Here is a 13,109-nt window from a genome sequence, read left to right as displayed (position 1 = left end):
TAAACAAATCCAAATAAATTTATCCATCAGGAATTACAAGCCCTCCATGTATCCAATTCACCTTTTTCTACACTTCCTACTTTCCTGTGGTATTAAAAAATCTGTTTTATTGTATTAAATTCATCTCCTGGAGTAGGAAATGCCAACCTACTCCAGTGTTTCTGCCTGGAAAATTCCATGGTCAGAGGAGCCTGGTGGGCTACAGTCCATGGGGCCATAGAGTCGGACATGACTGAGCACACGCACACACAAAATGCTAAAATATCTTCCATGTGGCTAACTTTCCAAAATGATTGCTGTCTTTGTTCCTGTGCAAACTTCTTGAAAAACATTCTATTTTATTCTTCACACTTCTTTCTATTTTGTAAAACCATTTGCTTAACCTCTTATAATTCATCTTGGTCTATTCAATCTGTTCTCGCAGATCAAGAATCTCATACTAATTACTATGCTACTTTATTATACAATTAATCTAATAATTATTCATTATTAGGTTATATTTATACCTTAGGTTATTGAATTTAATTAAACTTAATGCCCTTCTAGGATATTAGAATCCATAATCTAAGCATCCCATCCTTCTCCTTCATATTTTTCTTCTTATTCTCCCTTTATTAATTTTTTTAACACCAATATTTACAATAGGCATTTCTTTTTTATATATATAACCTTTTTTATATAAATTTATTCATTTTAATTGGAGGCTAATTACTTCACAATATTTTAGTGGTTTTGCCATACATTGCCATGAATCAGCCACGGGTGTATATGTGTTCCCCATCCTGAACCCCCTTCCCATCTCCCACAATAGGCATTTCTAAAAGTTTGCCTCTGCTAGGATACTAAACATGTAACCTCCTTCCACAGCTTAAACTTCATGTGAATTACTCCAAACTTTGTATCTTTGGGCCCTAAATTGCATCTTTTTTCTAAATTTTAGTCTCATATTTCCACATTTAGGGAGATACTCTGAAATTTCTACCTGTACTTCCAAAATCAAAATAGGTCTAACAGAATTCATGTTCCAGTCCCATCTGCTTGCCCCCTAATAACCAGTCTTTCTTTGTAGTTTCCTTACTTTTCTTATGGTACTATCACACTTCTAGCCACTCAAAACACTACATTCATATACATGATTTCTCTCTTCCATATGCCCTGCCAAATCTGCCTTTTAAATCTATCCTGCTCAATGAACTCACAAACCACCAACTTCCACTCCCACCCCCACTCAGGTAGTCATTATTTCACTTTTGTAGCACTTATCACAGTGACCAGTGCTGTTCAACACCTAACTTGCCTGCTAGACCACCAGCCCAGTATAACAAACAAGTTATACCCAGGCAGGGAATATCTGTCCCTGTTAACGGTGTAACTAGGGTGGACCATGTAATTTATCACACAAAAGAGTGAAAAAAGGCATAAACATAGTTCGGCAAATACAGTGTTGTATGTTAATTATATCTAAATAAAGCTGGGGGGAAATATTTGGGCATTAAATTATTTATAAGAAGCTTGAACCAAGATATATATTGGCTTATACATATATAATATATATATATATGTTAATAGTTATACACTATAACTACAGTGCTTAGAAAAATGATTGCTACATACTAAGTACATACCATATATTGGTTTAATAAATCACTTAAGGGCTAAAATATTCACTTTTTCAACTTCTCTTTCACTCTTTACTGAAAACTTATTTTTAGCAACAAACATAGACCTAAAATGGCCTCTAACCAGCCAGCAATGACCTCTTAACTGCAAAATCCAAAAAGCTTTCAGTTTTTAATACCTCTCTAAAAATCTTTAAATACCACTGACCCCTCCTCTCTCCTTCATGAAGTTTTGTTAAAATATGTGGTAAATGGGGGGAGTAACAAGCTAAAGGGGCTTGGACTCTCACCTGCATTTCAGCCAGACCAGCCAAGCTTCTGGGTTTTGAGTGCTGAGCCCTTTCCTAACATTTTTTTTTAATAAAGGCGCTCCTCCCCCCCAAAAAAAAAAAAAAAAAAATGTGGTAAACATAATCCTAAGCATCTATCTTAAACAAAGCTTAGGATTTCCCTCCTATGTCCACCCCAGGATAACTAAAAGATTTACAATGTAACCAATATTCAGATCTTCCTACTACATTTAACTACTGAAAAAATGTGATAAAGATATGAAATTAATACTTACCTTGAAACGAGAGCCCCCATTTCAGTGTTTTAGAAAAATAGGCGGCATTACTTGTTTTTTTAAAAGTGAAGTTTTCATGGAAGACTTTTTCAGATTAGAAGATATACTACAAAAAAAAAGGATAAAGATAAAAGATATTAACACTTAAATGGACTAAATTAAAAGTAATTATATCACTTATATAACATAATTGCTTATAACTCTGTAATTTTAAATATGGGAAAAATATAGAAAACACATAAACCACAATATTTAAATTACAAAATGTTAGCGCTGTAAGGGAATTAAGTTCATGTCCTATTCAACTATCTGATCTCTTATGCTGATCACCTCCTCTTTCTTGAAACCTCTGTTCTGTAATATGCTAGTTATCTTTCTACTTTCCAAGCCACCCCTCCATCTACGTCATAAGTGTCTAACCATTAGGAGCTTTCCCCTTTCTTTAAGGTAATGTTTGACACACACAAAATACATGGAAAGATGAATGTAAGCAAGCTTAAAATGAACACTGTAAATTGTAAATCACCACATCACATAAGAACACTGATAACATTATCTAGTGCCCCTGTCCTTCTAACCTTTATCCTAATTATGTATTATCCCATTGCTTTTTAAAGTATAACACTAAAAAAATAAATAAATAAAATATAACACTGTCACATATGCATATGTCCTTAAATATTTTGTTTAGATATGTGTCCACCCATCATCATTTTTTCAGCTTGATAAACTGGTATGCTGAATGAAATATTTAGGGGTGTGAATTTTTTCACTTAATATTTTTCTATGCTTTATCCATGTTACATTTTCACTGCCTTATATGGTATTCCATAATATATAAATATGCCACAATGTATTTATCTAGTTGGTTTACAAACATCTGTATGGCTTACTTTTTTGCTTTTATCAACATTACTATTCAACTCGCCAGGTATGCTTATACAAGAATGTCTTTGGGATATACAAAGTGGGAAATTGGTGGGTCACAGGGCATCCAAATTCTCACATCTATCAAAAATGCCCAAGTGTCTTCAATTGGATCACCTTACCAATTCACCAGCAACATATGAACACAACTTCTCCAATACTAGGTAAAATCAAATTTCATAATTTGTAGCAGTACAGAACACATAAAATGGTATCACACTGTAATCTGTTTATACCTGACTAGGATGAAGATTTAGTAAGGTTGACGATCCCTTCACAAGTTTATTCATGATTCATGTTCCTTTCTGCATCCCTTTGTTCCGAGTCTTTGACATTTTTATTGGGTTGTCTCTTTCTTATTAAATAATACACTTTGTTTATTCAGGACCAAGACTGGTTACATAATTTGTAGTCCCCATTACAATATAAAAAAGCTAGGCCACTTATTCAAAAATTAAGAATATCAGGGACTTCCTTGGTGGTCCAGTGGTTTAAAATCCACTGTGCAACGCAGGGGACACAGGTTTAATCCCTAGGAAGGGAACTAAAATCAAACATGCCCTGAAGCAACTAAGCCAGAGAGCCACAACTACTTAGTCCCCACACCACAACTAGAGAGCTCATGAGCTGCAACAAAAGACTCCCCCATGGCACAATAAGATCCCACATGCCACAACTAAGCCCCAACACAGTCAAATAAATAAAACTAAATTTTATAAAATTAGGAATTTCAAGACACTGACAGCTTAGCATTAAAATAGACATAGGGGGACTTCCCTGGTGGTCCAGTGGTTAAGAATCCCCCTCCAACGCAGGGGACATGGGTTGGATCCCTGATCCAGGAAGTTTCAAGATGCCGAGGGGCAACTAAGGCCATGTACCACAACTGCCGAGCCCACATTCTAGAGCCTGCACTCTGTAACAAGAGAAGTCACTGTGATAAGAAGCCCATGCATCACAACTAGCATTTCACCTTTATGATAGCAGCATCCTAATCATCAACTCATTTCTGGACTAGTCCATTCAAACTAAATTGGAACTTGTACCCCATGCTACGTCTGGAATTATCTATATTTGTCAGTAATACTCCAAGCCAGAATTTTTTTTTTTTTAAATATTTAGTTGTTTGGCGGCGCCTGGTCTTTAGCTGCAGTATTCTGGATCTTCGATCTTTGCTGGAGCATGTGGAATCTTTAGTTGTGGCATGTGGTATCTAGTTTCCCGACCAGGAATCGAACCCAGGTCCCCTGCATTGGGAGCACAGAATCTTAGCCACTGGACCACCAGGAAGTCCCCAAATCAGAAACTGTAACAAAAATTTCAAACATCCGGTTTGAACGTTTTACATTTAAAAGAAAGGAGAAAAGGCTGAAAAATCTTCAAGTTCTCAATAAATTAGAAGGAATCAAAGGAGATCATAACTGCTGCTACTAAAGATGAAAATCTTCATTTGGAAACTTCAAAATAAAATTTGACTAGGAAGTAAATAATTTAATTCTAGTCTTGGTTTCTTTTCTTTTGAAATAAGGTCAATAATATGCTTTCTAAAATGGAAGGAATGTTATAATTTTAGAATAATGTCAACATATATCAAACTGCTCACTTTCCCAAAAGTAAGGGAATTTAGTCAACTCAGAAATCACCAACATGCTGGTGCAGGACGTTGACAGTGACGGAGGCTATGTGGTTGGGGTATGTGTGTTGGGGGGGGTTGGATATATGGGAACTATGCACTTCCCGTTCAATTTTACTGTAAAGCTAAAACTGCTCTTCATAACAAAAAAAAAAAAAAAAGTCTATTTAAAAGGGAAAAGAGAAAAGGAAAGCAAAAAGTAATAATTAATTTAATACAGGCTAAAAATGAATGTACGTGTACTGCTTACTCTTGTTCGACAGTCAATTACTCTGACTTACTCAAATACAATTTGATGTTGATTTGAGCATGATACTCAAATACTTAAATACAATTTATTCTTAAAGTTTCTAGTATCCTTTAGATAAAAACAATGTTATTAATAACCTAACACATGAAGATCCACTCACAACTTTATTGTCAAAAGAAAACAGAACTTACTAAAATAACTTCTGGAGAAACATCTATTAAAGTTTAAAGGGGTGGGGGTGGGAGGGAGAATTTCAAAATCTCAACCAAGCACTGAGAATGGCACTTGATGAAACCAAAACCCCCACACAGAGTACCACAACTAGAGAAGCCTGCATGACCCAATGAACACCCAGCACAGTCAAAATTTAAAAGAAAAGAAAAAAATCTAAATTCCAACATAAAAAAGAAACAGACTCACAGATACAAACTAATGATTGGGTGGGGTGGGGTGGCAGGGAGTGGGGAGTGTGACTGAGGTAGGGGATTAAGAAGTACAATCTACTGTTGGGTGGAAGATCCCCAGGAGAAGGTAATGGCAAACCACTCCCCCATATTCTTGCCTGGAGAATTCCATGGACAGAGGAGCATGGAGATCTACAGGCCATAGGGTTGCAAAGAATTGGACACAACTGAGTAACACACACACACACACAAACACACGCAAGGAGTTGGACACAATTCACACACATACACACAGGAAGTTAGGCAGGAGCAACAGAAGGTAGCCTACTGAAAAACGATGCAAGCTGATCTCTAAACCCTACCCAAGACAGGCCCAGGAGAGCTCACAGATAGGCTACAAAAAATAACCACAGAGATCCTTCCAATTGCTGCCCATGCACCCTAGGCACAAAGTGGATACAAACTAGCCATAGGGGCTTCTCCAACTGACACAAGAGCCACTGACGCAAAGCTGTGTCCTCAAGTAACCTTAGGCAGCCAGGAGCCCATTATGGGTTAACAAGTATTCTATACATACATACAACTGATTATAACAGACTGAATTATAGGAAAGACACACACAATAGAGCTTGTTGTTATGTCACGTGCAACCGTCACTCAAAACAGTCCACGCACACCTAGATGAACATGTAACAACCCAATTTTGCAGGGTCCCAGACATACCCCCTTCCCTGATTGGCCTTGACCGTACACCCAATTTGCATTACCTTTCCTGATTGGTGACAGGTACAAGCCCTATTTTGCATAGGGCAGAACCAAGAGGAAGTATAAAAAGGAAAGCCAACAGGGATTGTTGCTTCTCCTTCAGGGTTACCTGCTGCCAAGTCTCAGGAGTTCACTATCCACTGTCTCCTTAATAAAAGTTCTGTCTGCCTGAGCCGTAACCAGTCTGTTGTTTCAAATTCTTGGCACAACAAGACAAGAGCTGAGAAATCCTGCTTGCTTGAGCTATAGTAATTATAATTAGTCTGTCATTCAAAATCTTTGTTATGACAACACAAGAACCCAAGGAGAGAAATAAACTCACCTGTTGCTACTATATATAAAATAAGTAAGCTATAAGGATATACTGTACAGCACAGGAATTTAGTCAGTATTTTACAAGAACTATAAATGGAGTGTAATTGATAAAACATTTGAATCACTATGTTGTACATACACCTGCAAACTAATATAAACTAGTATTTTAGATTGACTATCTCTCAATAAAATAATATAAACCAATAAACAATTTTAAAAATAACAGTTCTTAAAATTTTATTTTTGGCTGTGCTGGGTCTTCATCGCTGTTGTGCCGGCTTTCTCTGGTTGTGGAGAGCTGGGACTACTCTGGGTTGCAATGCACAGGCTCCTCATTGCAGTGGCTTCTCCTGTTGAGGAGCAGAGGCTCTAGGCACTCAGGCTTCAGTAGTTGTGGCTTAGTTGCTCTTTGACATGGGTAATCTATCTGGACCAGTGATCAAACCTGTGTCCCCCACATTAGCAAGGGGATTCCTCACCACAAGATCACCTTGGAAGTCCATAATGATGATATAACTAAAAATAAAATTCTAAAAATCACTTCATGGTGGAGGTGCTAATCTCTCTCCTTTCCCTACTGGACCATCCTCACATACTACCAAAAAGTCCTAGCTCTACATCAAAGGAATGTAATTTCTATTCTAACATTTATTTTTGTAAAATGCAATTAGAACACTCAAAATATACTTTGAGGGAATTCCCTGGAGGTCCAGTGGTTAGGACTCTGCATTTCTACTGCAGAAGGCACAGGATCAATCCTAGTATCCCACATGTTGAGCCGTCCAGCTCTCCTCCCAAAAAAAGTTTCTTCGATACCCATGAAATCAAATACTTCTTGATTATCCAAGAAATAATCAGATTATTAGTGTATGAGTATCGCTTCTCGGCCTTTTGGCTAAGATCAAGTGTATTAGTGTATGAGTTTGTTAGTCTTACAGATGGAGATTATATATTCTGGCTTTTATTAAAAATACAGTTTCTGAGAGGACCAATACAGCCAGTAAATAGAAGGGGGTAAACTGGCAATCTCATTGTACTCTGGAAAATAAAAATTAAAGACACAATAAGATACCACGTGTGTACCCATCAGAACGGGTAAAAATTAAAGAAACCAATGATACCCAGGTTTGTTGAAAATGTACAGCAGGGGAAATCTACATTGCTTGTGACATAGAAATTCCACCCTAGATATAAATCTAAAAGAAATGTGTGTACATTTCACCAAAAGATATTTACTAGAATGTTCACTGCAGCATTATTTCAAACTAGCCAAAAAGTATAAATGCAAAACAGAATGGATGATATATTAGCATAATATAATACTATACTGCAATGAAAATGAATTAAGAACCTTAGAGATCATTAATATGCTCTGATACATTAAAAATATGCAAAATGCTAAGCAAAAAAAAAAGTACAGGATAGTTGCTGTGATGTGTTTTGGGCAGAGGGATAAAGGTGTAATTTATATTCATATTTTCTTATAAGTATAAAAGACTCTGGGCTTCCCTGGTGGCTCAGACGGTGAAGAATCTGCCTGCAGCGCAGGAGACCTGGGTGCAATCCCAGGCTCAAGCCCATGGAGCTGCAGAGTCGGACATGACTGAGTGTCACGACTGAGCAGTTATCACTGCCACCACAATTAAAAGACACTGGAAGATTATACAGAAACTAGTAATATTAATTTCCTGGGCAGAGTCAGATATTAGGCAATTGGGATAGACATGAACTGGATAGTTGTAGAAGTGGGAGACTTACTTTTTTTTATACCTTTTAATCTTTAAACCATAGCAATCTATTACATATTACAAATATAAATAATTCAGAAAAAGGATTCAAAGACCACAGATATATATGTTTTAAATCTATTTAGATATGAGCATTTGAATTACAAAAAGATATTTCAGCAATAAAAACGATTTGCAAACTCCTCAATAAAACAAAACTCATAAGTGATTCAAACATACACATACAGTGGGAATCACTCTTTTACACACTGTAAGAATGAGAACATATCTTTGTTCATTTTACTAAGCCACACGGAACAACTCACAATGACACTTAACATGGAAAAATGTTATGAATATATTGGAGTTTTCTCTTTTTTTGAAGGGGGAGATCAACTTAAACAACAAATATCAGTTCCAGAAGCTGGAAGTTTGAAATTAGGCTGCCATCATGGTCAGGTTCTTGGTGAGGGACCTCTTCCTGGTTTACAGACCACTGTCTTCTCCTTGTACCTTCATATGGTGCACAACAGAAGAGAGAGGCAGCAAGCTCCCTCACGTCTCTTTTTATAAGGACACTAATGTCATAATGGAGCTTCCCGGTAGCTCAGATGGTAAAGAATCTGCCTGCAACACGGGAAACCTGGGTTCAATCCCTGGATGGGGAAGATCCCCTGGAGAAGGAAATGGCAACCCACTCCAGTATTATTGCCTGGAGACTTCCATGGACAGAGGAGCCTGGCAGGCTATAGTCCATGGGGTCATAAAGAGTCAGATCTGATTGACAGACTAACTCACACTTTTAATGCCATAATGAGAGCTCTAACTTATGATCTGATTATCTTCTAAAGGCCCCCACCTTTACCATCACAATGGGAATTTAAGTAACAGCATCACGATTGTTTCAATGCTGAGCATTTTCCCACGTATTATTTTAGAGAATCCTCACAGAAAGCCTCTCCTGTAGCTGGAGTAGGGATCATTATAGGCACTGAGTTCATGTGATCTCAAAGTCATCCAGCTGGGGCAGGGCAGTATGAGAATCCTAATTTGGGCTCCTGGTTTCTGACCATTGCCCTCCCCATCATTATGGCCTCGATCATGAAAAAAGTGGTTCCTCTTGAAAATAGTGCTATTCTCAGATGTAAAGTATTCCCATTTCTTCCTCCCGTGGTGGCACTGACATATTGGCGTGTTTTGTTTGTTTACAAGGTTAGTTTCGGGCGTCACCAGCATATTGTTAAATAAAAGACATCAGATGAAAAGGAAGCCCTACTGCATGATCCATGTACGTAACATTCAAAAAATGGGCAAAACTGACGCTAGGGTGTCAGCTTTCAGAACAGTGACTTCTTTGGGAAAGAAATGAGCAGAAGTGAGTGGGGTGGCAGGCGGCACACAGGTGGGCCCTTGGCAGTGTTCTGCTTCTCGGTGGTGGTTACACGGATCTATTTACTTTGAGATAAAATCATGATATTATTATTACATTGATGATTTTTTGCCATTTACTGTATGAGTTCGACTTCACTGAAAAAAAACGTTAAAAGGAGGAAAAAAACAGTGAACATATTACATGTTAGACTGACAAAAAGATCTGACAGTATCAACTATTTGAGATTATGTTAAACAACCAAAATGTTTTTACCTTCCTTTTGACAGTGTAAATTAGTATGAACTCTCTAAGGAAAACAATCTGGCATTATCTAACACATTTCATCACTTTTAAGATGAAATGTTTTCTGCATTTGAACCCCTCTGATACAGAAATGCATCTTACAGTCACTATCAGGCAGCGCGAATGCCTCATGTGGACCTGGTTCTTCTTCCTGATGGCCCAATGGGACAACCACAACCCTGTAACATTTCAGTACACAGATCATGTAAGGGCCATCCGAAAAGAAAAATACCTATCTTGGCTGTTGTCTGAAACTTTTGTTGACATCTTCTGGTAAAAAATCAACAAAAAAAATCCAGACTGAGAGTCAGAGGCTTATAAAAATCCAACCTTACTACACCCTTAAGGTTTATACACTCTGCTGTACCTGTTAAACTTGAATTAGGAAAAAAAATATATATATAAATAAGGATAGCAATTTCTGCTTCAAAACCCCTAAAATAGTTAAGGTCACAGAAAAAAGCAGGGGGAGAGGGAAAGAGTCTTGAAACTATGGAGACTTTTAACCTCACTCATTAGAAAAATGCAAATTAAGACTATACTTAGACCCAATTTAACCTCTTTGCCTGGGTACAATGTTGCCAAGGCTATGAGGAAATACAAATCACCCACCTTAAGAACAGAACAGTAAGTATGTAAATTATGTGGCCGATATTTTAAAGAACCTTACTGTGGTAAATATTTTGCAAGATATACCTGTATCAAATCATCGCACTACACACTTTGAATTCAAACATGTTATACGTCAATTAAATCTCAATAAAGCTGGGGAAGGAGGAGAGAAACACAAATTATCCCTTTTCACTGGTGGGAGAGTCAGGGTCCAAACATAAGGGCAACCTAGCAATATCTATAAAAATTACAAAGGTATATGGCCTTTTATTAGTAGTACCACATCTGAATTTATTCCATAATTATATACTTGCACACAAGCAAAATGCCAGATGTACAAGGTAGTTCATTGCAACACTGTTACAATGATGAAAAAACAGAAACAAGTCAACAGAGAACTGGTTAAATAAATTATCAAAGGGAAATCATACAAAACAAAAACTATATACTGGAAAATGAAACAAAACTACTCTACAGGAAGATCTTTTGTAAAGATCTCCATTGTTAAGTAAAAAACACAACATACAAAGGGAAGGGTCCTTTGTTAAGTAAAAAACACAATGTACAAAGGAAAGGGTAAGAAGACCAATCTGCAGATCAACAGGTATACTGTACTTTTGGAGTTGGTGACCTTCTTGGATAAAGATACTTTTATTGCCTTTATTTATATATAGAAACTCTAGAAGACTACATTAAAGGCTAATAAACAGTTTCCTGGAAAGAGGGAGTTTTGGAGGAATGTCATAAATAGGAACAGGGTGGCTGAGGGCTAAGGGCGGAAGAGTTTCTATATCGAAAATGTTTTTAAGACCGTGGGAAAACCAGTATGCATAGATTGGTGGTGGTGGTGGTGGTGGTGGTGGTGGTGTAGTCAAGAAGCTATGTTCAACTCTGTGACCCCATGGACCATAGCCTGCCAGGCTCCTCTGTCCATGCGAATTTCCAGGCAAGAATACTGGAGTGGGTTGGTATTTCCTTCTCCAGGGCATCTTCATGACTCAGGGATAGAAACTGAGTCTAGTGTATCTCCTGCATTGGCAGGCAATTCTTCACCTGGGGGGCCAGTCTATACATAGATTAGTAAACTAATAAACCAAATTAGGGTCCAAATACTACCAGGATACACATATGATGACAAACTATTCTTCTACAGTATCTGTAACTGAGGCAACAGCAGTATCCATCTCACTGAAGTCTTGTAGTGTGAACTCATCCACCTGGACTGTCATCATCTCTAACACTAGCCTCCTTAGGAAAGTACATTTTCTCCAAAATTCCATTTTGCTTCTCTCAGAGTCGGGTCAACCTCCTTTCCTCTAGTTACACAAAACCTCAAGACTCTTCTGAATAAAAGACTCACCGAAAGGTTTTCGCACTCTCACTTGTAGGTCCAAGGGCTAGTCTTTTCTACTTACCACTAATTCACCCTAACAACTAAATCATGGTCTAATAAATAAGGGGACATACAAAAGGGAGCGTTTAGAGTTCATTTCCCAGGTGGTGCAGTAGTAAAGAATCCACCTGCCCATGCAGTCAACTCAAGAGACTCAGGTTCGATCCCTGGGTCAGGAAGATCCACTGGAGTCAGAAATGGCAACTCACTCCAGTATTCTTGCTTGGAAAATTCCATGGACAGAGAAGCCTGGTGGGTTACAGTTCCTGGGGTTGCAGAGTCAAATGTAACTGAACACACACACAAACACACCAATGTTAGGTAGCTGGAATATAAAAAGGAGTCCAAGATGGCCATGACTAGAACCACTGAGAGGACACACAAAAGAAAAAAAAAAAAGAAAAAGCCCAGTAAAGAGGAGGCTGAGGACCAGAGTGAGAACCTCTGGCAGGAAAACATGCCCACTTCCCTGATTGGCCTTGGGTATATGCCCATTTTGTTGGCAGGTACAAGCCCTATTTTGCATAGGGCTGAACCAGTCAGGCTCCGGGGGGAGAAGACAGTATAGAAAAGGAAGCCAAGAGGGATTGGGGCCCTCCTCCAGAGGTCTGCCTGCCCTCACCTTTCCAGGGTTCACTGCCTGCTCCCTGCTTGAGCTGTAACAGAGCTGTAACTAGTCTGTCGTTACAAAAACTGCCTGCTTAATAAAATCCTGCCTGTTTGAGTGGTAAGTGTTCTGTTGTTCCAAATCTTTGCTACGATGAGACAAGAACTAAGGGACACCAATAATATCTCCTACTTAAACTAAAACAATGAGATAACCCCTATTTTGAACTGTCCTCCATAGTGAATTATATCATACATCTCTCATTTCCCTAAAATGCAAGACATTATTTGACTAAATTCTGGTAACAACAAGATTAAATATGAGAGTTTGGAGCATAAACCTCTGGTGCCTGTGCAGATGTTGCCCATTCCATCACCCTGTCCATCAGGCCAGATCCTATGCACCCACACCAGCTCAGTGGCATTTTCTCTAGAGCCCTTTCTGATCCCCCATGGCTCACTCCCATGGGATCCTGCTGTGACTTGTATCTCATTTATCACAGTGCATTATAAATAATTAGTTTCCTTATATCCCTTGCAGGACAAGTAGAGAATAACATTCAAATTTACAATCCAACTACCTGCAAAATGACTCTGATCACATCAGGTAATAAAAAA

At 38.1% G+C, this 13,109-nt stretch overlaps 1 protein-coding gene across 2 annotated transcripts in view; it reads right to left on the bottom strand.

Annotated features, from left to right (window-relative positions):
• The window catches only part of LOC122445271 (phosphatidylinositol 4,5-bisphosphate 3-kinase catalytic subunit beta isoform), a 180,161-nt gene that overhangs the window by 127,307 nt on the left and 39,745 nt on the right, over positions 1-13,109 (bottom strand). For both annotated transcript variants that reach the window (XM_043474268.1, XM_043474269.1), the window contains exon 2: positions 2,185-2,290. The gene's annotated coding sequence lies outside the window, so the exon portion shown is untranslated. The remainder of the gene's footprint in view (positions 1-2,184; positions 2,291-13,109) is intronic.

This window comes from Cervus canadensis, chromosome 7, assembly GCF_019320065.1.
Source record: "Cervus canadensis isolate Bull #8, Minnesota chromosome 7, ASM1932006v1, whole genome shotgun sequence".
NCBI classification, from domain to species: Eukaryota; Metazoa; Chordata; class Mammalia; order Artiodactyla; family Cervidae; genus Cervus; species Cervus canadensis.
The sequence above is the reverse complement of the archived record's forward strand: the minus strand, read 5'-3'. Positions and strand labels throughout refer to the sequence as shown.